Genomic DNA, 27,422 nt, shown 5'->3' on the forward strand with positions numbered 1-27,422 from the left:
ACCTGGACATGACTGAGCGACTGAACCATAATGCCTGGATGGCTTGCTGATTATTTTAAGCTTGATTTTTCCTACAGTGTCAATCTACTGTTGGAATGTTATCTAGTGTTCAATAAACATATTTGTAATTTAAATAGATGACGCATAGTCAGATTTTATAATGACTCAAAGTATATCTTTTTAAGTGGGGTGTTACTTTGAAAATAATTTGTTAAGCCATTGTTAAAACTGTTATTTTGAGAATTAAAAAGAATTTGGCATAATGATTATTTAAGCAAATTCCTGTGCTAATAACATTCTACCATTGTAAATATCAGCTCTGAATGACATTACATATTTCAGTAAAAATAACCCCCTGGTAATTGATTCTTGACTCTTATTCTTTAACTTATTATGAATTGGAATTAGTCTCAGTTGTTTAATTTCCCTGCCTCTGTGCATTTGTTCAAGCTGTTCTCTCCACCTGGAATACCCTTCCTTCATGTTTCTATTTAAATCCCTGCCATTTTTTAAGCTTCAGCTTAATTGTCATTCATATAGCATACACTGGCATAGTGCCTTACCTTTGCAGGGATCCACTAAGCATCCATAGGCTTCCTGTCCTCCAGGAAGGATTTATATTCTAGTTGAAAGTTATTTCTCCTAGCATATATCTTAAGTTACTGCACTAAATATTCACTTAATAATACAAATTCAACTAAATGTACATGGATAATATTGGAGATAGAGACAGAGACACAGAGAGATACAGACATACACAGAGAGAGGAAAATACTGATTTTAAGTTGAAGATGATTTTACAGTAACCAGTCATATCCCATTCCTTTCAAAGCAAGTGTCCTGTGAGTTCCTGGATTGTTTCCCTTAGCTATTCTCAATTACCTACATCTAGAAAGTAAAATCTCACCACCACACTGGGCACATTTAACATGACCCTTGTACACAGGCTTATATTTAATTTGGTGATTGACCAATAAAACGATGGTTTGTTTCACCACTGAAGAGAAAACTGGCATAACAGCATTTAATGAACAGCTCTGTCTCTTCAACGAAGTTTGTTTTCTGGAAATTTTAAAGATTATATACAATTTTCCTCTGACTCATTGACTTTTCTATTCTAACTTTCAGCTGAAATATGACTTCATTTTATCAGAGTTTACTTCCTCAGACCTTTACTATTGGTCTTAATAGTTCTGTGACACAGGCAGAGATTTTAAATGTGTTGTTGAACCTGGCTTTTTCTCTTGTTTTCTTATGATTCACTATGAGAAGTACAAGGTTCTGATAGCAACTGTTCCGAGAATAAACCATTGGAGCAGTCCTGGACCCACCCTATAGCTTGGAGTAGGGTCATCTGTCCCAGTCAAGTACATCAGAATCATGGCCAATTGATTGTGGTATGCCATTGTTTCCTCTTCTGCTTAAGGATGATATGATGGTGGTAGTGTTAATATAATGCACAGGGTCTCTGCATATATTAAATGAGTCACTATGAATCTCAGAACAATGTACGACCCAAAGTAAGTGTTCTGCAAGTGTCACTCCCCATTACCATTATAAAGCATGGTTGAATCACTTTGAGTATATCTCCAGGTGACTCTAGTGGTAAAGAACCCACCTGATAATGGTGGAGACATAAGAGACATGGGTTCAATCCTTGTGTCAGAAAGATCCCCTAGAGGAGGAAAGGGCAACCCACTCCAATATTCTTGCCTAGAGAATCGCATGGACAGAAGAACCTGGTGCCCATAGGGTCGCAAAGAGTCAGACATGACTGAAGTGATTTAACACACACACACACACACACACACACAAAAACTTTATGAGATAGATACTATCACTAAAGGTCCGTCTAGTCAAGGCTATGGTTTTTTCCAGTGGTCATGTATAAATGTGAGAGTTGGACTGTGAAGAAAGCTGAACACCGAAGAACTGATGCTTTTGAACTGTGGTGTTGGAGAAGACTCTTGCGAGTCCCTTGGACTGCAGTGAGATCCAACCAGTCCATCCTAAAGGAGATCAGTCCTGGGGGTTCATTGGAAAGATTGATGTTGAAGCTGAAACTCCAATACTTTGGCCACCTCATGTGAGAGTTGACTCATTAGAAAATACTCTGATGCTGGGAGGGATTGGGGGCAGGAGGAGAAGGCAACGACAGAGGATGAGATGGCTGGATGGCATCACCGACTCAATGGACATGAGTTTGGGTGAACTCCAGGAGTTGGTGATGGACAGGGAGGCCTGGCGTGCTGTGATTCATGGGGTTGCAAAGAGTTGGACACGACTGAGCGACCAAACTGAACTGATATATAGTAGATGAAAAACTGAAGAACAGAGTTAATTATTTTACCCAAGGCCACACAGCTATTAGATAGCCAGTGAGACTTAGAATGAGGGCTTATTGACTCTGGTATCTACTCATAACTGCTAAGTCATTTTCCTTATGTTGCTTTTGCTACTTTTCACATGTATAACCTAAGGCAACGTGGAACAGAACCAGCCAGCTGCCAAAATGGATGGGAACAAAAGGAAATGTTAAAGCACATAAAATGAATAATATCTCAAAATATTATCCAACCACACTAAGATTGCTGAGTAACCATAATAATTTTTACTTTCATCTTGGTTCTAAGTGTGTGTGGGGGGATGCTACAACATTTAGAAAGCCAGTTCTCATGAATTCCCTTTTTGAAAATGTGGTTCTCAGTGGCTAACACAAAAGACTGAGATATTCAGAAAAGAAGGAAAGCAAAGATTTGTCTCTTTGCAAGCCAAACATATTTAAAATATTCACTTATTGCACATGTAGATTTTTCACAGTATAATTTCAAGGCAAGAAGGGTCCTTTGTGGGAACATGCATGTGTGTATGCATGCTCAGTCACTTTAGTCATGTCCAACTCTTTGTGACCCTGTGGACTGTAGCCCCCCAGGGCCCTCTGTCCACTGGAATTCTCCAGGCAAGAATAGTGGGGTGGGTTTCCATGCCCTCCTCCTGGGGACCTTCCTGACTCAGGAATCTAACCCACATCTCTGTATCTCTCCTGCATAGGCAGAACCTGCCTGGTATTCTAAATTCTAATGCTTACTGTCCAACAGTAGTAGGGACATTGAATTTCCTTTTGAAATCAAGTCTCTTAATTTATGTAACCCAGTCTCTATCTAATGTCAAGATAAGTAGACTAATGTTCAGCTGACAGCTATTCTCTAGATATCTTGTTTCCCCAAAGGCATTAGTGGTTGCATGTGGAAGGACGAAAAGATGACAGCATCTGAACAGGATTATAGGTATCTCCACAGGAAAACATCTCTTGTTGCATTTCAAAGTTATGCTGGGATCCCAGCAGAGTCTCACTGACCAATGGGACCTGACCAACCATTGGGTAGATAAGAGTGAACATTCTTTCTTGATAAAAGGGGAATAACTAGTTTTTCTGGCAGATGTTTTGACATCATGGTACGCTAGAAAACTTTTGGTAAGCTTCTTTTCTAGAATAGAGAACTTCTTAAAATTTTAAAAGACATGATCCAATATTTATGACACCTTGCCCAAGGTTTGAAACTGTGCTCACCTGGAGCCAGACCATGATTCTAGCTGACTGTACATAAGTCAATAGGCAGAGATAGACAATGGTCCCCAGTTCTTCCTAGTCAGCCTGAATTAAGGTCTTCCGTTGCCTGTAGAGAGATTTGTGCAATATTCACAAACACTACTTACTATCTTTATATATTTGGATTTTAGGAACTTTGGAAGGAATTTGGAAAGTGACAACTCACTCTAAGGATAAATGATCCTGCCATAGGTTCCCACATCAAGTTCAGACAACTAGGAAGAACTGTCTTGGCAACATGTTGAGATTTCTGCCAGTTGAAGAGAAGTCAACATAGGAAAGTGAAGGGTAACAGAATATAGCACCACAATATATGAGGTCAGAATATACCATTACAAAATATGCCACTTTGGTATATTGATTATGTTGAGCTGTAGGTACTTGAAATACAGCAAATTCAAGGAGAGGCTATCACTGAACTCCCTTTGTCTGCTTAAAGACAAATCCTCAAAAAAGAAATGAATTGTCATAAATCCTTTGGGAGTTTCATCAACCAGGAAAGATTTACTCATCACAGGAGAGGAGACTAGAAGTCAACACCACACACAGGACAGGCTTTGTCATGCACTGCCATTCCTCCCATCTCTTCTTCTGAAGGCCCTTTCATGTTTCCTAAAAATCCTTTAGTTTCTTCTAAGAAGCTTGTATCCCTCCTCTACTCTCAGTAGCAGATAGTATTTTATTCTGAATTCTAAGCTACTTGCTGAGCTAAGCATTCTTCCCTTTGTATCTCCCATGCATACATGAGGTATATGTGTTAATAACTTCTGTTTATTTTTCTCTTGTTTATCTTTTATTATAGGGGTCTTAGCTAAGAATTCAGAAGCGTAGATAAATTGTTTTTTCCTCCCTAATAAAGACATAGTCTATTACTCATCATTCCCTCCTCCCCAGTTCCCCAGTGGTAGAATTAAAAGTGGTCTTAGATCAGATCCAAGAGAAGAGGAACTGAAGGATCTGCATCTCCTTTGGCTCTCAAAATGGAATTTCCCTTTTGTTTGGAATGCAAATGTTTTATTCCACTAGTTGGTTAGCTAGTTAGTTAGTTTTGAGTATGATATTGCTTATAGGAGAAGCTGAAACTTGTTCTAAATTCCCAGAAAAATCAATACAATCCCACCATAGCACGTACTACAGCACCTCTTTGGCACTGAGATTTTTCAGCCACATTTTTCATTCTTTTCTAATGTGGAAAAAACACTGAAACCAAAGTTTACCTTTTGGTGAGTATGCTATAATTCTGCTAAGACATTTTGCTGTTAGTTTTTTGACTTAACATAATACCACAAGAGAAAATATTTTAAAAATCTAGTCAAAGCATAAAAATATGGATAAGAGAAATAAATCTAACCTATGAGAAGATATTTTGAGTAGAATCTCTAATAAGTGATCAAATAATAGGTTTTTATATGAAAGGGTCTCTATTACTGGGGGTGGGGTGGGAGTGATATTTATAATAAGAATATGCAAGTTTGCAGAGAAAAGAGAAATTTTCAGAAAGCTTCCCCACTTGAGGAAGATTTCTATTAAATTCCAAGAGATTGCTGTTCTTCAGAATTGCCTTCATCCCCCCATGATAATAGAAATATGAACTCATTCATTCTGGCTTAATTCCCCTGGCCACAGACACTAGGAGAAAAACATTGTGGTAAGCATATGGAGAGCCAGATCATCTTTGGGACAATGCTTTGCAAGTTGCTTCATTTACTTCTTTGCTGAATGCAGCAGTTGACCTTTGAACAACATGGGGTTAGGAATACTGACCCTCTTGGCAGTCAAAAATCTAAATATCACTTATGTGCTTGCATGCTAGTCACTGAGTTGTGTCTGACTCTTTGCAACAATTTGGACTGTAGTCCACCAGGCTCCTCTATCCATGGCATTATCCAGGCAGGAATACTGGAGTAGACTGCCGTTTCTTTCTCCAGGGGATCTCCCCGACCTAGGGATCGAACTAATGTCTCTTGTCTCTTCTGCATTGGGCAGATTCTTTACCACTAGCATCGCCTGGAAAGCACAAGTATAACTTATAGTTGACCCTTCAAACCTGGTTACTCCCTCTCGATGTTTTCTCATCCTCGGATTCAACTAGTCACAGATTGGGTAGTCCAGTAGTATTTACCATTGAAAAAAAAAATATGCCTATAAATGGGCTAGCACAATTCAAGCCCCTGTTGTTCAAGGATCAGCTGTATAGTGGACCCAGGTAAGGCTCTGAAGAAGCATTGTGGGGGTATTATGCTCCAACAGCCCACCCAGTTCAGATTACATCCTGCGAAATTAAAGTGATTCTGTGCTTCCAGATCACTGTAAGTGTGTGCGTGCTAAACTGCTTCAGTTATGTCCGACTCTTTGGGACCCTAAGACTGTAGCCTGCCAGGCTCCTCTGACCATGGGATTCTCCAGGTAAGAATATTGGAGTGGGTTGCTGTGCCCTTCCCCAGGGGATCTTCCCCACCCAGGGATCAAACCCATGTCTCTTACATCTCCTGCATTGGCAGGCAGGTATTTTATCACTAGCACCACCTGGGTGCTCAAATCTATGATCACAGAGGGGACAGTAAGGGACTTTTACATCTGTAGATTTGGCAGCTGCTTAGGGTCCTGAAAAGGATACCCCATGGATACTGAGGCAGGACTATAAGGCATTTTTAGGAAGTAAACGGCATTTACCTAAAATACATAGAAAAATTATCACTATCCTTAAGATGTATATCTGCCAAATTTCAATCATGTAAGAAAGTATGCTAAAAAATGAATCACTTGATCATCTAACTCTGAAAGGTCTGGGATGTTCCTCTTACAATTCCATTAGGAGTACATCAAAAAAAAAAAAGTCTTTTCCCCTTCTAAGTAGGTAACCATTTAACTTCTGACATGAAATAGCTAATAACCATTGCTTCCTGTTAAAAAGATTGAAATCACTGTTGAAGGCATGGTTAATTTTTAATGTGCTTTCTCCAAAAGTTGGACTAACTTTTAAAAACCTAAGTCAGAAACTAAAATGGATGTTATCCCATGAATGGATGACATCAATTGAAATGTATTTTTTTCTTCAAGGAGATTGATGTAATCTTCTATTAAAGTGACCTTTGCTAGAAATATTTCTCCTGTAATGATTTCCTGTCCTTTGGGCTCAGCAACCAGAACAGAAAAACTGGTTTAAGGCTTTCAGCTACTTGATGTCGAAGCGGGAAGAGAAGTTGATTCTGAAGGGAAGCAAGCTGAGGTGCCATGTGAAATCCTAACCCAATCCAGACTTCTAGCTCCTAACTCCAGAGCCCTCTTTGGCCATATGGCAGAGATCCCTGATAAGTTAATGGAATCTCACTTGCCTTTCTATTGTGAAGCATGTGGGGCCATAAGTGCTACACTCTTAGAATTCTAGATGGATATGCTAATGTAATCTGTGTCAGTGGTTACATAAATATGTGCATAATGGGGAAAGGACTATAATCTAAAGAAGAATTAGGAAAGGAGGAGACTGATATCCAGATAGGAAAGGATAGTGTAGGGGGATGGAGTAGGAATATACATGTACATCTTGAAATAGTCGTTCTTGAATCTCTGTTTTGGAAATCAGAGTGAGTGTGTGTGAAAACCAGTGTTGTCTGGTATGTCATTTTCCACCTTCCCTTGTCAAGTCTTTTCCTATCTTAGCCTTTGTTTCCTGGGCCTTCTCCTCTGTATCATATTCTACCACCTCCTGTGTGGAATTCAACACTAGTTGTAATACAAAAATTCCTCAGTATATTACTGACTGCCTCTTAGAAATTATGGCTCTAGGTCCTCTGCAAGTTCACAAGCCTCCCTACTCTTCAGACTCATGTATTTAGTGTCATAGGGAATGTTAGAAAAACATACCAGGATTTCATTGATTTTCAGTGATTTAGGTTTTAATTGTGAAGGAGGCTTCTTTTCCTGTACCATGTAAGCCTATGTTTCTTATTTTCTGACATAAGAGGAAGAATCATTTCTGTGTTTAGCCTTGTCTAGAAGGAAGTGGCTGTGACATGAGAGTCCTGGGCATTGATGTTTCTCTAGGAAAGGAACCAGAAATAGTAAACAGAAGCAGTTAAGTAGATCTACTTTTAAGGAGTGATTTGTGGTAAGTAGTCATTATGATTTATGAATTAAAATCTATTCCACTAGTTAAGAAGAATCTATAGATGGAATCATTTGAAAAACTATTGATACTCTTCTTTCTTACCATGCTTCCTGATGGATCAACTAAATCCTACCTGCCTTTCAACACACACACACAAACACACGCACACTCACATTCATTTGTTACTACAATTTTCTTAGGGATTACAAATATCAATGATAATTACAAAATGATGTAGGGTTTTTTTTTTCTTTTCTCATTTGAACTTATACTTGAATGTTCTGGAAAGCCCATCTTTATCTTAAACAGAAACTTTGGCATGCCAGCTGTTCTCCATGTAAATATTTATCTTTGATATTTAAATATAGATTCTATCAGAATTTAAGTCTGTTGAGATACAGAGCAGTGGGATGAAGACAGAGAATGAAGCTTTGCCTACACTATATCCTTTTGTCAGAGACACTTTATCCATAAATCTTATATATGATACAAAAGGATTTACACCAATTAAATTAACTTCAGACAGCTCTAAAAAAATAAAAACAATTTTATTGCAAGAGGATCTGGAGTTCAATATATATATGTGTGTGTGTGTGTGTTTGTATAAATACAGTCTCCAAAAGTCTAGATAATGCAAGAATTCTAAAGAAAGAAAAGTAGAAGTGGGTCTTAGTCAATTCAGGGTGCTATCTAGAAAACCACAGACTGGATGGCTTATAAACAGCTGAAACTTTTTTCTCATAGTTCTGGGGGTTGGAAGCCTGAAATTAGGGTGCCAGCATAGTTTAGTTCTGGGAAAACCCGCTTGTAGGATGGAGACTGTAGACTTTTTGTATTCTCACATGGCGGAGAGTAGAGACCGGAAGAAAGCTCTCCATGAAGCTCATCAGGGCATTAATTTCATTCATGAGGATTTCCCCTTGTGACCTCATCTAATCCTAATTGTCTACCAAAGGCCCCACCTTCTGATACAATCAGGAGGTGGAGTTTCAAAATATGACTTTTGGGTAACACAAATATTCAGTGCACCGCAGGAAGAGAAACTGTGAAAAAAAAATCAAGTTACTTCTAGGATACCACAAAGACATTTTGAGGACCCAGGGAAACTTAAAATTTCCAGGTACACATCTGACTCAGTATTTTACATGACCTGGGTTGCCACTCTTCCCTCTCCCAGATATTTTATTATGTTGTCTTCTATCTGTGACAAACCATCAACCTTGGCATTTTGGATATCACTGCAAAGCAGCTGGTGAGGTATTCCTCCAATAAGTTCAGTCTGACTAGCTCGTTCTGTAGAAGACAGAGAGTTGTTATTGCTCTCATTCTCTCTTCGATTTGTAGGTCAACTAGATTTAGTAGACACCAGAGAGATCTATTTGGAGGGGAGGGTGCTCCCCACAAAATGCATTTCTATTCAGAAAATATTATTCTCATGGATTGACTAAAAAGCCAAATTCAAACCTTTAGCAGCAAATTATAAATTAGATGTACATAGGTAATTTTATATGAATATTTTACACAGCCATATTTTTTCTGTTATATCTTTTAATCTCTTTGACTTTATTTTAGTATTTTCTGCCTTCTACTGTTTTGATTATTTTTTTGCATGATCCACTGAAAATCACAGATACTACCTTATCTGTGAAAAAATTTTGAAGCTTGAACTGTTTAGTAGGTGTTTGGTGGCATTTTCATGGGGATAGGTTTGGTAAATGTAAGCATTCAAATTAAATGTTATACATTTAGAAATCACTTCTTAGAAAAAATAAATCATATCATCAAGGCATATTGAAAGAAAATTCTCTCATACACATAATTATTGTTCCTACATTTTCCACAACTGGGCTGTTGAACTTAGTGTGTAGATTCACTAAAACTAAGCATAAAATAATCTTAGAGTTGGAAATGAAAACTCCCCCTCCCCGATCCGCACAGATTTAAGCAGGAAAGATGGCTGTGTGAAGAGATGATCTTTCAGTTCAGTTCAGTTCAGTTCAGTTCAGTCGATCAGTCATGTCTGACTCTTTGCGACCCCATGGACTACAGCATGCCAGGCTTCCCTGTCCATCACCAACTCCAGGAGCCTACTCAAACTCATGTCCATCTCACAGATGATGCCATCCAACCATCTCATCCTCTGTCGTCCCCTTCTCCTCCCGCTTTCAATCTTTCCCATCAGGGTCTTTTCCAATAAGTCGGTTCTTCGCATCAGGTGGCCAAAGTATTGTGAGTTTCAGCTTCAACATCAGTCCTTCCAATGAATATTCAGGGCTGATTTCTTTTAGGATAGACCGGTTGGATCTCCTTGCAGTTCAAGGAACTCTCAAGAGTCTTCTCCAACACCACAGTTTTCCACAAACAGCTCTGTCAAGGCCAGGCATATTACCGAAGCACCAAAGTTGCAAGTTAGGAACATGCTAGGCTATCTTATTCATGCTGATGTATGATCTAATTTCAAGTTTTTCACTTTGTAAAAGTTCTTGTTTCAAGGAAAGCAATTCTCCCTGCCTACATCATATTTTTATCTCTGAAATAAATTAAAAAAAAATGCAGGATACCCTTGGAATGGAATTTTTATTATTAAGAGGGGACTTTGCCCTTCTTTGAACTACAGCCGCACATCATCACTTATCAATAAATCATCCCAGTGGCTTCCGTCACCCCCTCTCGGGCCAGAAAGTCACTGTCTCTGGTCTGACAAACCTCTTAGGTGACTTCTTCTTTAATGTATGTCAAATGTATCTATGCATCAAATGACATTTCAAGAGTTCCAAATATCTCAGGCCTAAAAGCAGAATGGTGTTCTAAAATAGCTGAATTCTATTTTGCTTTTCTAAAGGAAAAGGGTACAGCTTTAGGTCACAGTATATACCCTTTGGGTGTTTTTACCTCTCTCCCTTACTAGATTATGAGCTTGAAAGTGTTAGGTCTCTGCCTTAATTTACTTTTAAACATGCTCCCTTGGTAGAGGGTTTTGAATGGAGCAGATGATCAACAAATTTTGAGTTGAACTTGACACACATTTTGTCTACCTCCCAGCCCCATTCTATCCCAAGGAATATGCACAAAAGGAGGAGCATAAGAAAAGAAGATCTCACCCACAATATTATGAAATGTAAGGAAATAGGTTTGCTTTGCCTTAGCTCTCTTCTCTCCATCACAGACACACACACACATGTGCATGTGCGCACACACACAGCATTACCATGTCCATTTTCATTTATAATCCAATATTAATATTAGTTGAAAGTTCTGTGCTTTATTGATACTTGATTTACTTTATTTAGGGCTTCCCTGGTGGCTCAGATGATAAAGAATCTGCCTGCAATGCAAGAGACTCAGGTTTGATTCCTGAGTCAGGAAGATCCCCTAGAGAAGGAAATGGCTGACTACCCCAGTTTTCTTGCCTGGAGAATTCCATTGATAGAGGAGCCTGGTGGGCTACAGTCCATGGGGTTGCAAAGAATTGGACATGACTGAGCCTGCCGCCGCGCCTCTGATCGGCGCGGCGGCATCCACCTACGATCGCACACGCCTCCTATCTCGTGTTACGTGCCTGGGCTGGGCCGGGGGGCTTCCCCGTTGTCTCCAAGCACCGCCACCTCTCCTGCCCCAGGGTCCCCCTGCGTAGCTGGTCTGCCCTTTTCCGCTTTTCTTCCGTGCTTACCGCTCTGTTGCTAGTCCTTCAGGGGGCGGTCCTTGGGCGTGGAGGGCCGCCCTACAGACATCTCATTTTTGGTAAAGGGCCACTCCAGTACTCTTGCCTGGAAAATCCCATGGACAGAGGAGCCTGGTAGGCTGCAGTCCATGGGGTCGCTAAGAGTCGGGCACGACTGAGCGACTTCCCTTTTACTTTTCACTTTCATGCATTGGAGAAGGAAATGGCAACCCACTCCAGTATTCTTGCCTGGAGAATCCCAGGGACAGAGGAGCCTAGTGGGCTGCCGTCTATGGGGTCGCACAGAGTCGGACACGACTGAAGCGACTTAGCAGCAGCAGCAGCAGCAGCAGAGCCACTAACACTTTCACTTTATTTAAAATATGTGGGAAAATACAATCTTATATGGGAAAATGATAAGGAACTTGATTTAGTAAATTGTCTAATGTATAAATTCTAAGTGGCGGATAGTAGAATTGGACATGCTGTCTTTGCCCTTTTTATTCTCATCAACGAGTTCTCTCTCCTCCTCCTTTGGCTCTGCTGCTCTCAGTTCCTCTTCTCCCAGCTGACCTTGTTCTGTCATTCACCACTATCACTTCCTTTCAAAATATCCCCATTCTAGTGTTTTTTTTTTTTTCCTGTAAGTTCTCAGAACTCTTCTATCCTAAATTTGCCAGTCTTGACCTTGTACTTCCTTGTGGTTTCAGCCTCAGTGCCCTCTTCTCCTTCATGAAAACATAGTCTATACTCTTTGTCCCCACTTCCTCATTCCCCATTTACAATGCAACTCGCAGCAGTTAGCTTTCGTGCCAAACAAACTGAAATTACTCTGGCAAGGGTCAACAATCAATGGACATGTTTCAACTTTTATGTTTCCGGAATAAAGGCCTACAGCAGTAACTTTTATTGGATGGATGTATAAGCTCTTTGACTTTCATGAAACTCCTAGTTTCCCTGTGAGATGAATTATCCTCTCACCGGCTCTGACCTCTACTTCTGAGTTTCTTCCATGATCATCTCTTCTGCATAACACTTAAACTGTGGTAATTTCTTGAATTCTGTTCTCACAGTCTATTACTCTGTGCACTTTGAATCTTAGTCTCCTTGGACACCATGCTCTTCTCCTTTAGATGGAACCCTCACCTTTTATGCATGTGAGAGACAAATGTATGTCTAGAGTTCCAATTTTCCATAAGGCAATTTAACTTCTTCCTGCACATTTCCACCCAAACATTGTAGAAATACTATTTAACAGGTTCTTGAAAAAATTTATGATTTTTATCTTCCATATTCTCTTCTCTGACTCCCATGTTGCAAAGTTTTGTAAAAATCATCACCATCTCACCAGTCTTCCTATGTTGGAGTTATCATTGAATCTGTTCCTTATCCACAACATCAGATCAGTTCCCAAGTTTATTTGAGCTCTTCTCTAAATTGTTCTGAAATTTATTTCCTACTTTGCACTACACCCATCTAATATCAAGTTCAAGCAGGCTCTCATTCTCCCCTCAAAGAGTGGTATAATAAAATAGCCAACTAACATAACTCTTAACTTTCAATATGCCCCATTCCTTTCCACCTCAACAGCCTGTACATCATCTTATAGCCAGAGTGAGATTTCCAAAAAGAAATTTGTCCATATCATTTTCCTTTTTAAAGCTCTTGAGTGGCTCCTTACCACCTTCAGGATGAAGTCCCATCTCTTTGGCTTGATATTAAAGATTTACATAAGCTATGTTGTTTATATTTCACTGCATTTTGCTGATATATCCTTAAGGTTGGTATTTCAGCTTCTCTATCTACAACCCATTTATCAAAAGTTTTGCTTTTCTCAATTGTGTTCATCCTTTAAGTTTCAGGTTAGTTTTAAAATCTTCAGGAAGCCTGTGGCTCATTATAACTATCTCTATCTGGTCATCTTGTAACATCTTACGTTTAGATCTCCCTAATAGCTGTTCTACTCCTTATGAAAATAATTTAGATTATTTCTAAATAATAGAAATATTTCTCTCCACTAGATGATAAGCTCCTCAAGGCCAGAGATAATGTCTGGTTTGTCTTTGTGTTTCTGTGTATCACACTTCACACAATAGGTACCAATAAATGCACTATGAACTGAATTGGCATTTATTGTGTATGTTATTCAGTTATTATTCATATCCTTTGATAGCTTACAGTGAACGTTCTTGGATTCCTGATCTCCAAAGAAGAAGATTTAGCTTTGAGACCAGGGACCAGGCTTGATAACTCAAGGGCTTTTGTGTAGTAGAATTTTATTAAAGTGTGAAAAGGGACAGAGAAAGAGACAGAAACATTAGAAGAGGGATGGAGAGTGCCCCCACTCACTAGTCTTATCAAGGCCTTATATACTTTTACCAGAGCCACTCCCACAACATACATCTTAAATTAACAAGATTAGAATTAGCAATAGAAAGATCTTACCAGACCCACTCTGCTTCTTAAGATAACAAGATTAGTCAGAAAACCTTCTTGTTAAAGAGAAACATGTCCTCGAGCAAAATACATTGTTATATTGACTAAAACAATGTAGAAAATGTCTTTTTCTCCTTGAGAGCCCCAGACTCCTTTCTCCTCAAGAGCTCCAGACCCCTTTCTCCTCCTTGGGGACCTTGGACTTCTTATCAGCTTACCTAGGGATTGATTCTCTCACCTTCAGTGCTTCAGAGACTTTTGAAAATTTTTCTGACAACATGTAACTAGGGTGGTGATTAAAACAGTCTTGCCTAATATAGCTTGTTCACTACAACTCTGTGGGGGACATAATAGAGTTTCCAGTTTGGAAGTGAGGAAAGTGAGTAGAAGAAATATTAACAAATATGTTTAAAGTTACACAGCTAGTAAGTGAAAGAGCTTCAATTTGTACCCAGAGAGTCTGCCTGGCTCAAAACCAGATCCATACAAGAAAATAAATAGGCTTTTCATATACTTTATATATCTCAAGAAAATCAAGAGGGCTTTCTAAATCATATTCGTTCTCATAGATATTCCTTTGGTGTAGAATCTAGATGGATTTCCTCTATTCTCTTGAGAATATAAAAAATGAACCTCGGGTAAACTGAAATCAGATTATAAACATGCTCAAGAAATAACAGTGAGTCAAAATTCTCACAAACCAGTCTCCGCTGGGTTTGACATTATGCCCAGAATATATTCCATATTGTAGGTGGTCATATTCCAATTTTGGTGGATGACATAATTCATTCAAAAAAATAGGACTCTTCCCTAAGCATAGTTGTATTTCCCTAAGCATTATCCATCCCCTCAGTATTGCAGGCACAGTAATATAAAAAGATAAGTATAATTTGACTCAGCTGGGATATTCAGAAACAGTTTTGAAAAGTTTCATTCTTTCCCTTGTATATTTATTCAGACACCTACTATGTCCATCTGCACTGTTCTCTCTGCCACCCCTCAGTGTATAAAATGGGGACAATGATATATGTCTTTCAGTTGTATTAGGATAGGTACATGAGCTCACTTTTATACGATTTCTGGCCCAAAACTTGGAACAAATGAGGTGCTCAATACATGCGTATTTCTCCCTCTCCCTCATTCACTCCGTCTTTTCCATTCCTGTCTTTTTGGCTTCTACATTACTCACTAGATTATTGCCATAATGTCCTCGATGGATTCTCACTCTAACTCTTTTGCAATTCATCTTCCACTGTGCTGTCTGAGCACATATTGAACTAATTATAAGGCAACTGGAAAGGTCAGGCTGCTAATCCCGAGAAATGTTTATTAATAATGAAATCTAGCATGAGATTTAATTTATACTTTGAATGTTAGAAGAAAGATAAAGGACATTTGTGAAAATATAGTCCAAGCCATTTTTATGACATTTTAAAACATGCATTGTGGCCCTGCCTTAATCTACACCCAAAGCTTTCTTCTTAAGGACACAATCTCAGAACCTTTGACTGTATGTTAAACAAGAATTAGGATCACATTTCCCTCTTTTTGCTGAGGTAGAAGTGTGTAAGCCATTCTCAGTTAAATGATTATTTAAGATAAATTTGTTTAAGTCTATTTAAAAATTTTTTAAAAAATTAGTATTTTGCATGATCTAGAGATCTCAGAAACAATTCCTAAATGATCATAAAATATTGTAATACTGTACAATGTTTTTGTGACCGTGACTCATGCAGCAAAAACACTTTCAAGTAGGGCACTGGCCAAAATGGATAGGGTTATTTTCTGTCTCGCCCCTTGCAGAGTTCCGTCCCCACAAAGATGCCTTCGTTTCCACAGGCAACAGGCTGCCTGTAGCACACCAATTCTAAAGCACAGGACTGACTCCCATGCCCGGAGGTAAACAGTTGCCTGCTGCACTATATAAACACTGAAAGCAAAACTCTCTTGGTAAAAGACCTGACCAGCATGAATTGAGGGGTAACTACAGGCTGCTCCAAAAAGCCCACCTCCAACTGTTCCCTGATAAAGGTTTCCAGAGAGAGTACTATATGCCCTGTGGTTTCAATAATTTCTGCCATTTAGGGATGGGAGTCTTTTGTCAGATGTTTGCAGCTTTTATACCAGTTTGACATAGAATAGAGTGTCATTAATGTCATCAATGCCCTTCAAATTCCAGGGAGAACGACATTTCTAGCAGATTTGTTTGTTTCTACATCAAGGTGAGTTGAAGGAATTTTCATCATTCTTTGAAACCAAGGCTTTGGGGCATATACATGTAATCACACATCTTTGGCTATGAATAAATGAAAGGCTAATTATTTTAACATGAACTTTCACAGTTCATCCTTTTTCTTTCTCCTTTGTGGGTCCAAATGTGTTCCACTGTATGATATGAGACCATTTAATATTGGATATTTAATGATAATTACAAAATTCAGGTGCTGTCAGAAATATTGTTTTCATAATGTAGGCTATCTGAGTAAGAACTCGGTCAACCTGGATGTTCTGCTTATTTTTATTTCATCAAAATGAGCAGGTACAAAAGTTGAGATAATAGCTCTGGGAAGGAGAGATTCCCCGAGTCTAGAGATATTAGGCTTTATGTAACTTCTCTTCAACTCTAATTGCAGTTTTCTCATTTTCCAAACACTTGATCTCATGGAGAGGCACTGAGTAGTAAAGAATGACTTTGCAATGTTTCGATGGATTATTTGTCCTGTGAGGACAAGGGGTTGGGCAGCTAGCTCATCATTATATTCCCATCCCCTTGCATAGCTTTCATTTCATTATGGCACATGGTAATACTTGCTGAAAGATTGATGCAAGTTAATAGAAACATTTACAGAAACCCTAAAAATATTAAGCCACACTACCTGTGCTAGAGAGAAGAGACACATAAGCCAATGCCCATAAGATCTAAGTGTTATGGTAGAAATACACATTCATCTAAGATTCTGCCATCAATGTCTGAAACAATATCAAAATGGTGACCTGGTGTTCAGAATAATATTTTACTGCAACTACTGAGCCCACGTGCTGCAACTATTGGAGCTCACATGCCTACAACCTGTGCTCTGCAACAAGAGAAATCACTGCAATCAGAAGCCTGCACATCACAAGGGAGCTGCTGCTGCTAAGTCTCTTCAGTCGTGTCTGACTCTGTGCGAGCCCATAGACGGCAGCCCACCAGGCTTCCCCTCCCTGGGATTCTCCAGGCAAGAACACTGGAGTGGGTTGCCATTTCCTTCTCCAATGCATGCAAGTCAAAAGTGAAAGTGAAGTCGCTCAGTCGTGTCTGACTCTTAGGGACCCCATGGACTGCAGCCCACCAGGCTCCTCCATTCATGGGATTTTCCAGGCAAGAGTACAGGAGTGGATTGCCATTGCCTTCTCCATCACAAGGGAGAGTAGCCTATTAACTTCTGGTGGCTCCATGAACACTGCCTATACAACATCTTACGCAGTGAGTTCTTCAGTTTCATCAGTGACAGGGTAAAATAGTGTGACTCCATCAGCCCAAATCCACCCTATATAATGGAAAAGAGTTTTAAAAGTGTTCCAAATACTTAATATGTATTTGCTATATGCCAGGTACAGTGTCAGATGTTGCCTTTGTTTTATACAACATAAAGTAGTCTATTCTAAATCAGATCATCAACCACACGACAGTTTAATCACATTTCTATATAAAGAAGCAAACATAAGTTTACAACAATTAGGAAACGTCTCATGCCAAATTTCTAAAGACTGAGTATGCTAGATGAAGTCATAGTGGTTGATGTTATTATTAGATTGCTTATCACCTAAAATATTTGTCACAAAAATTCAAATTTAGTCTGCAGGTGTCAGAAGAACATTTTATTTAAAGTTACAGTTTAACAAGCTGATGTCTTTTGTAAGCATTAGGGCAACTTTTATTTTTCCATTCGTGAAAACAATTTCTTTTGGTTTACCAGGAGTGTCTATTAATATAATACAGAATAGATGTTATTGTTCATCTCTGAGGATTTGTTCCTCAAGCAAATGATCTGGTTTCTGGTTATTCAATAGCCTCCTCTTTTCCAACTGTTGGCAAGTTGATTTTATGATACCTCTCCTGGTACTCTTACAAAGATATATATTAACATCTCAAGACCAGATATTTTAAAATGTGTTTGAGACACAATTAATGTAAAGGAACATGAGCTTCAGAAGCAGACAGATGAGATTTTGGACTTGTCCTATAGATGAATATTTATATTTACTTTGGGGATTCAGTTATCTTTTCTGGTCCTCAGTTTCTTAATTTGTAAATAGAGGTAAGAATTCCAATCCCTAGGTTTTATTCAGATTTATAAAGCAAATATCAAAATAGTTATAAAGATAATATTTAAATGTTTATTATAATCCTTTACATAATTATCATTTTAATTCTTTCGTGATCATTGTATTGATAGATGATGGCAGGTCTTACAAGTCTGGGTCATCACAGTAAGCAGTGTGGCAGATTGCTGTTTTCAGTGCACAATGCATGTGGAGAATGAAATCCTAAGGCTGATCTCCACAAAGAAGAAAAAGCACTGAAACACACGTGTTCCTCTGTTTAGGCATCCTTTGCCTATGTACTCTCAGAAACCCTTCTTCACTATCGGTGTCTATATAGCAAAACTGAATAATGAGTATTCATTATTGTATTTAGCACATTAATAAATAAATTTATTGATACTATCTAATAAATAGACAAAAGCCCCTAGAATCTTAAGGTTTTTTATGTAATGTTAAATATTGAAACACTTTGACAGATGAATTGTGTAGCAATGAAAAGAGGATTCTGGCTTGCCTTTAGTCAATTTTCCTAGAACTGCCCGTTTCAATGAAACTTTTTAAAAAGAGAATATTATAATCTTTTATGTGCCATTATGCATAACAAGCTATAATGGTATGCTGTTACATTGATATGTGAAAAATGATCTTTTAACTAATGTTTATTAATTACCTATCATGTGCCAGGAACTCTGCTGGGCACTGCAGAAATTATATGGCATGAAAAAAGATATTGTGATATCCACTTAAGCAGAGACCAGCCAGGGCTTTGTGCAGCACCAACATTATTAACTGGGCTAGAGGTCAAGAAACCAGGTGAACATTTGGCTATTTATGGCATATCTTGAAAATTTGAAAATCTTATAAGAGGCATCAAAATTTGGGGTTTGTTCAGAATGAGTCATATTCATGTCACCCATGGAGGACCACAGATTGATCCAGGAAGATAACTGGAGGTCAGCTCATCTTTCCGTTTTGCTGAGTTAAACTAGTCCACTGCATTAGATCCACTCTTATATTTAAGCTGACTTAGAGCAAGCAGTTTCTTGTGATGCCTTTTCCCCACAAAATATACTATACCAAAAAAAATATATATATATACTATACCAGTAGTATATTGGTCAATATAATATGTTGGTCAGTATATAATATCACATATTACTAAACTGATCAATATATTCAATAAGGTAGAATATGTTGTTGTTTAGTCACTAAGTCATGGCTGACTCTTTGTGACCCCATGGACTGCAGCACATCAGGCTTCCCTGTCCTTCAGTATCCCCTGGAGTTTTCTTGAGTTCATGTTCATTGAGTTGGTGATGGTACCTAACCATCTCATCCCCTTCATGGATCACAGCCTTGTCATGGCAAAGGGGCTTGCATAGCTCAGTGAAGCTATGAGCCATCCATGCAGGGCTACCCAAGATGGAGGGGTCATGGTGGAAAGTTCTGACAAAATGTGGTCAACTGGAGGGGGGAATGCAGCCATTGCAGTATTCTTGCCACAAGAACCCCATGAACAGTATAAAAAGGCAAAAAGGTAGACTATATTAACTAATAAATCAAAATCTCGAATGTACAACTTCTAATTTATGAGTTAAATTAATTTGATTACATTCACTCTCTACTATAGTGAAAATTTAAACATTTTTTCTCACTTCCTCTATTTTTAGCACTCAGTGTCTTATATGTTTGTGGTAATATCCTAGGCCTCAGAGGAGATTGTGACCCTGACTAATACTGTATATATCAGGAAGTGTACTGTCCTTGTGAGTTAAAACCCAGGTCCAGTACCTGGAGGGATAAATGAGCACAAAGCTCTTTACAGTGACTTCATTTTCATTATAATTAGGAACTTGGTATCTTCTTAAAAGAAATACAAGTGGAAAAAAAACGCCTTAAATATTTTAGCACATTGACCTTCTGTCTGTCTCTTAGTTACTCAGTCGTGGCTGACTCTTTGCAACCCCATGGACTGCAGCCCACCAGGCTCCTCAGTCCCTGCGATTTTCCAGGCAAGGATACTGGAGTGGTTTGCCATTTCCTTCTCCTTACACGACTGAGTGACTGAACTGAACTGAGTGACTGAGGTTATTATCAACCTCAATATAGTATTTTATATCACCCTCATCTACTCTTTTTCTTCATAGCACCAATTAAAATATGATTTCTATACATATCTTTCTTATTATATTTCTCCCAAAACTAGATAGCTGCAGAGGAAAAGGGGCTTTGGTTTGCTTCTGTTTTTATCACCAGCATCTGAACTATGCCTTATACTTCTTAACCACCCAATCATTATCTGTTTGTTTCTTTGTTTTATTGAAGTATAGTTGATTTAAATGTTGTGTCAATTTCTGACGTACAGCAAAGTGATTCAGTTACATGTATATATATACATACACACACACACACATATATATGAATGTATGTATATGTGTGTGTGTGTGTGTGTGTGTGCTCAATCGTGTCTGACTCCTGCAACCCAATGGACTGCACCTGTCAGGCTCCTCTGTCCATGGAATTTTCCAGGGTGGAAGTAGGTTGCTATTTTCTCCTCCAGGGGATCTTCCCAAACCAGGAATCAACCCATGTCTCCAGCATCTCAGGCACTGGAAGGCGGATTCTTTACCACTGTGCCAACTGTGAGGCGTATATATGCATTTTTTCATATACTCACATCTATATACATGTATAGCTTAACATATACACACACATATATAAATATATACGTATATATTTATATACATATATATGGGCTTTCCTGGGGGTTCAATGGGTAAAGAATTCATCTGCTTTGCAGGAGGCACAGGTTTGACCCCTGGTCAGGAAGATCCCTTGGAAGAGAGCATGGAAATCTACTCTGGTATTCTTAGCTGGAGAATCCCATGGACTAAGAAGCATGGTGGGCTATAGTCCATTGGGTTGCAAAAGAGTTGGCCATGGCTGAAGTGACTGAGCACAGAGAACATATATATGGGCTTCCCAGGTGGTGCTAGTAGTAAAGAGCCCACCTGCCAATGCAAGAGACATAAGATATGTGGGTTTGATCCCTGGGTCAGGAAGATGCCCTGGAGGAGGGCAGGGCAACCCACGTGTGTATGTGTGTGCATATATATATATGTATATATATATATATACACTTTTTCAGATTCTTTTCCATTATAGGTTTTACAAACTATTGAATACAGTTCCCTGTGCCATACAGTAGGTGCTTATTACTGACCTATTTTATTTGCAGTACTATGTATCTGTTCATCACAAACTGCTAATTTGTGTCCTTTTCTCCTTTGGTAACCACATGTTTATTTTATATGTCTGTGAATTTATTTCTGTTCTGTAAATAAGTTCATTTTTATCATTTCTTTTGGGCTTCCCAGATGGTGCAGGGATAAAGAATCTACCTGCCATGCAGAAGATGTGGGTTTGATACCTGGGTCAGGAAGACCCCTAGGAGAAGTAAATGGCAACCCATTCCAGTATTCTTACCTGGAAAATCCCATGCACAGAAGAGATTGCAGGCTACAGTCTATGGGGTCACAAAGGAGTGCAACATAGCAACTAACAATTACAACAACATTGTTATTTAAATGCTAACTTTGTGAATGCTCAGAATGTGATTTGTTGTTTTTTCCCCCTAATTTTCCCCAACATAAGCTGTTGTTTTGCTTAGTTTTGCTTTTGCTTTTAATTTCATTTTTTGAATGATTAATGAAGTACATTTTCCTTTTTACTCTTGATGACTATAATTCAGAGTTGCAAATCATGTTGCTATACTTTATTTTTCTTTTGGTAAGAATCAAGTAAAATTAAATAATCTTATAATGAGATTGGAGAATTGAGTATACTGGTTTTGAACTAATTTCATGTTTAATCTGTTCTCATTGATCAGATGAATTACCATCTAAATTTATTGCCATCACCTAGAAACATGCATATTAATTGTGTGAATAAATGCATAGTTTAAATGCTAGAACATCTATATTTTTCCATAACAATAAAATATATTTTTATTTTAAAAGAAGAATGACAACAAATCTACAAATCTACACATAATATCATGAGCTCTTTAACCATAAGAAAAATCTCTGCTCATTGGAAATTTCATTTATTTATCCCACACAAACTGCATACACTTCAGTGTAGCAGGTCCTTGTCCCCATAGAGCTTATGGTATAGGAATCTCTGAGTCCCTCTTCATTCTTATATTATCTGCAGATCCAAGCAGTGTATACAACTGGTACCCAAACACTTTTACTTGTTGTTCAGTCGCTAAGTTGTGTCCAACTCTTTGTGACCCAGTGGACTGCAGCACTCCAGGGTCCTCTGTCCTTTACTATCTCCCTGAGAGTTTGCTCAAATTCATGTCCATTGATTCGGTGATGCTATCTAACCATCTCATCATCTGCCGTCCTCTTCTCCTTCCACCTTCAATCTTTCCCAGCATCAGGGGCTTTTCCAATGAATCAGCTCTTCTCATCAGCTGGCCAAAGTATTGGAATTTCAGCTTAAACATCAGTCCTTCCAATGAACACCCAGGACTGATCTCCTTTAGAATGGACTGGTTGGATCTCCTTGCAGTCCAAGGGACTCTCAAGCGTCTTCTCCAACACCACAGTTTAAAAGCATCCATTCTTCGGCACTCAGCTTTCTTTATAGTCCAACTCTCACATCCATACACGACCACAGGAAAAACCATAGCCTTGACTAGACGGACCTTTGTTGACAAAGTAATGTCTCTGCTGTTTAATATGCTGTCTAGGTTGGTTATAACTTTCCTTCCAAGGAGTAAGTGTCTTTTAATTTCATGGCTGCAATCACCATCTGCAGTGATTTTGGAGCCCAGAAAAATAAAGTCTGACACTGTTTCCACTGTTTCCCCATCTATTTCCCATGAAGTGATGGGACCGGATGCCATGATCTTAGTTTTCTTTTCTTTTCTTTTTTTTTTTTGATCTTAGTTTTCTGAATGTTGAGCCTTAAGCCAACTTTTTCATTCTCCTCTTTCACTTTCATCAAGAAACTCTTTAGTTCTTCTTCACTTTCTGCCATAAAGGTGGTGTCATCTGCATATCTGAGGTTATTGATATTTCTCAGCATCAGTCCTTCCAAAAAATATTCAGGGTTGATTTCCTTTGGGATTGACTGGTTTGGTCTCCTTGTAGTCCAACACTTTTACCATCAGGGCTCAAAAGGAAGGTCCGCTATAGTCAAGTTAAGTGAAACCACAGTATCTTATCCATAAGCACATACTCATTGAATGTGATTTAATGTAGTGTCTTTGGTGTTAGAAATTAATTAATCATATCTTGAGTTATGGAATTTCTTTCAACTTCTAATATAATGCAAATATTTCTAGGAGATGCATTTACTTGGTCCACAAGTACTTATTTATTTCCTAAAATACCTAAGATAATATGTTGTATTACGTCTACCTTGTTTTCTTGGTGCCCTGAGTTGCAGTGAAAGAAGTCCTCTAATTTTCCAGGATAAACTTTGTTGAGAGGCCGTCAGTCTACATGGTGTAGAAATAGGTTCAGCTGAGCTCAGCCTTCCATTCCTTGCTTCCAAGATACTGGTCATGTGAGTGACTATCTTGCCCCCTCTAGACTAGCTGAGACTCTGATTCAGTACTACTAAGTGACCCCAGTATATGGCACATGGAAAAATAGAGCCACCCAATAAACTCTAAATTTCTGACTCAGAAAATAGTGAAACACAGTTATATTTTTGTTATTTCCAGCTATTAAATTTTTGAACATTATGCTAGGCAACAAAAGATCACTGAAATATGAGTAGTCAACCAAATTAATATAGTTATATGTTATAGCAACTATAATTAATGGAGAGAGAGAGAGCATTCTAAAAGAGGTCATAATGGATACCCCTAGGGTGGTGTGTTTTATTTCTTTTTGTTTGTTTTGCATAAGCAGTATCATGGTAGTACTGTATATTTTGGAAAGGGGGTGATTGATAATGGACTATAAGATTGCTGAATATAGTACCTAAATGGGAAGTAAGGGAAGATGAAAGTAAACATGACTCACTTCATAATTTTCTCTAAATAATTTCTAATAACTCATAATGAAGGGACACTATATTAATTACTATAAAGTGACTTCTTGCATTTAGAAAAGATTTGAAAAAAACCCCACAAAATTCAGTAATATCAGAGATGGCAACTATATAAGAAAATAAGTTTATTGACAACTGTTATTTTTAAAATACCAATTGCTAAGCTCCCACCATGTATCAGAAACAAAAATAATGAGTATCCTATAGCCATTTCTCCTTTATATTCATTTAAGGCACTAATCTTTTGTGGAGATAGAATTTAACTGATTTTTATACTTTACTGATGCTTTAAAGACTTAGAATAATGACCCAGTAATTTTCTCAAGACATATACATAATTTGAAGGTGGAAAATCTGGGATTCAAGTCTGGCTCTTTGATTTCAATATCTTCCTTGAAAACAACTGCATTACTATACTTTAAGAGGAACATAGTGGTTATGACCATTATAACCTGGAACTAGGGTGTTTGAACAGTAACTGAATAAGAAAAGCTTTAAGTTGCTGTGTTGTCACTGAGAACCAATGAAAAATTTTCTATGTTTTTCATTGAAGTGCTCTATCTTACTTTGAACTTTGAAGATGAAAATTTGGCTTTCACAAAGCTACTAAGTGGCACACACAGTTTCACATACAGAAACACATACACATACACCCTTGAGGTTTCCTCAGGAACTTTGCATTAATTGTTCCTTTAACCTAAGAAAAACCTTGAGTAAGATATGAAATAATGCAGCAGGAGCTCAAAAGAAAGGCAAATCAAGTAAATATTGTGCAATTGCAGGGCAAAAAGTTGGCTTGCACAGGACTGGTTGTTGCAATATTTCCTTGATGGTGAATATGTCAAAAGTTCTTCCAATTCTGACTTTAAGTGCCTTTGGATACCTAGTAACCTAATTCAATTCATTGTTCTATAAAACACTTACACCAGTTATAAGTAAGGGAAGATGTAACTAAAACATTAACAATTTTTTCAATTGGAATCTCTTTTAGAGATCAAAGATTGATTCATCGTAAGTATGATATATTTTAATCTGATTTTTGGTGAATTAAATAGATCTGGCTTTCCTTAATGACCCACTTTTAGAAGGCAGGGATGTGTCTAGTAATGCTTTAGTATGAGTCTTCCATTGGGCTTCTTGACTTACTACTGAGCTTGATTTTAAAGTACTGTTTGAGACAGCTGCTATAGAATCTAGTCTATTGCCAATGACATCTATTTTATTGGTTACCCTCTGAGGACATAGATTCCATACGTTTATGTCTGTGCCAAAAGGGAATTAGAGTCTAATAAAATGTGTGGTAATGCCAAACTTATTTAATCTTTGATTCTTTCACTGTTATTAGGAAGTCTCATACATGGTTCTTTGTACTAAAAGGACATAACTTTATTTCAAAGACCTTAACTTTCTAAGTGGCTCAGTGATAAGGAACCTGCCTGCTAATGCAGAAGACATAGGAGACGTGAGTTCAGTCCCTGAATCAGGAAGATCCCTTGGAGGAGGAAATAGCAACCCACTCCAGTATTCTTGTTTGGGAAATCCCATGGACAGAGGAGCCTGGCGGACTACAGTCCATAGGGTCTCAAAGAGTTGGACACGACTGAGCACACGTGCACTCTGTCTATCAGATCTAGTCCCTTAAATCTATTTCTCACTTCCACTGTATAGTCATAAGGGATTTGATTTAGGTCATACCTGAATGGTCTAGTAGTTTTCTCCTCTTTCTTCAACTTCAGTCTGAATTTGGCAATAAGGAGTTCATGATATGAGCCACGGTCCACTCCTGGTCTTGTTTCTGCTGACTGTATAGAGCTTCTCCATCTTTGTTGGCAAAGAGTATAATCAGTCTGATTTCGGTGTTGACTATCTGGTGATGTCCATGTATAGAGTCTTCTTTTGTGTTGTTGGAAGAGGGTGTTTGTTATGACAGTGCAGTCTCTTGGCAGAACTCTGTTAGTCTTTGCCCAGCTTCATTCCTTACTCTAAGGCCAAATTTGCCTGTTACTCCAGGTGTTTCTTGACTTCCTACTTTTGCATTCCAGTCCGCTATAATGAAAAGGACATCTCTTTTTTGGTGTTAGTTCTAGAAGGTCTTGTAGGTCTTCACAGAACCGTTCAGCTTCTTCAGTGTTATTGGTCAGGGCATAGACTTAAATTACCATAATATTGAATGGTTTGCCTTGGAAACGAACAGAGATCATTCTTTCATTTTTGAGATTGCATTTGAGTACTGCATTTCAGACTTTTTTTATTAACTATGACAGCTACTCCATTTCTTCTAAGGGATTCCTGCTCGCAGTAGTAGATATAATGGTCATCTGAGTTAAATTCACCATTCCAGTCCATCTTAGTTCACTGATTCCTAGAATGTCAATGTTTACTCTTGCAGCTACTGTTTGACCACTTCCAATTTGCCTTGATTCATGGACCTAACATTCCAGGTTCATATGCAATATTGCTCTTTACAGCATCAAACCTTGCTTCTATCACCAGTCCCATCCACAACTGGGTGTTTTTCACTTTGGCTCCATCCCTTCATTCTTTCTGGAGTTATTTCTCCACTGATCTCCAGTAGCATATTGGGCACCTACTCATCTGGGGAGTTCATCTTTCAGTGCCCTATCTTTTTGCCTTTTCAGACTGTTTATGGGGTTCTCAAGGCAAGAATGCTGAAGTGGTTTAACATTCCCTTCTCCAGTGGACCACATTCTGTCAGACCTCTCCACCATGACCCATCTGTCTTGGGTGGTCCCACACAGCATGGCTTAATTTCATTGAGTTAGACAAGGCTGTGGTCCATGTGATCAGATTGGCTAGCTGTCTGTGATTGTGGTTTCAGTGTGTCTGTCCTCTCATGCCCTGTCTCAGTGCCTACTGTCTTACTTGGGTTTCTCTTACCTTGGGCGTGGGGTATCTCTTCATGGCTGCTCCAGCAAAGTGCAGCCGCTGCTCCTTACCTTGGACACGGGGTAGCTCCTTTTGGCCGCCGCCCCTGACCTTAGATGTGGGGTAGCGCCTCTCGGCCGCTCCTGTGCCGTCGCAGCCACCACTCCTGCGCCACCAAAGACCATCCCCAAGAAAAAGAAATGCAAAAGCAAAATGGCTGTCTGAAGAGGCCTTACAAATAGCTATGAAAAGAAGAGAAGCAAAAAGCAAAGGAGAAAAGTAAAGATATACCCATTTGAATGCAGAGTTCAGAGAATAGCAAGGAGAGATAAGAAAGCCTT

This window comes from Bubalus bubalis, chromosome 6, assembly GCF_019923935.1.
Source record: "Bubalus bubalis isolate 160015118507 breed Murrah chromosome 6, NDDB_SH_1, whole genome shotgun sequence".
Lineage (NCBI taxonomy): Eukaryota > Metazoa > Chordata > Mammalia > Artiodactyla > Bovidae > Bubalus > Bubalus bubalis.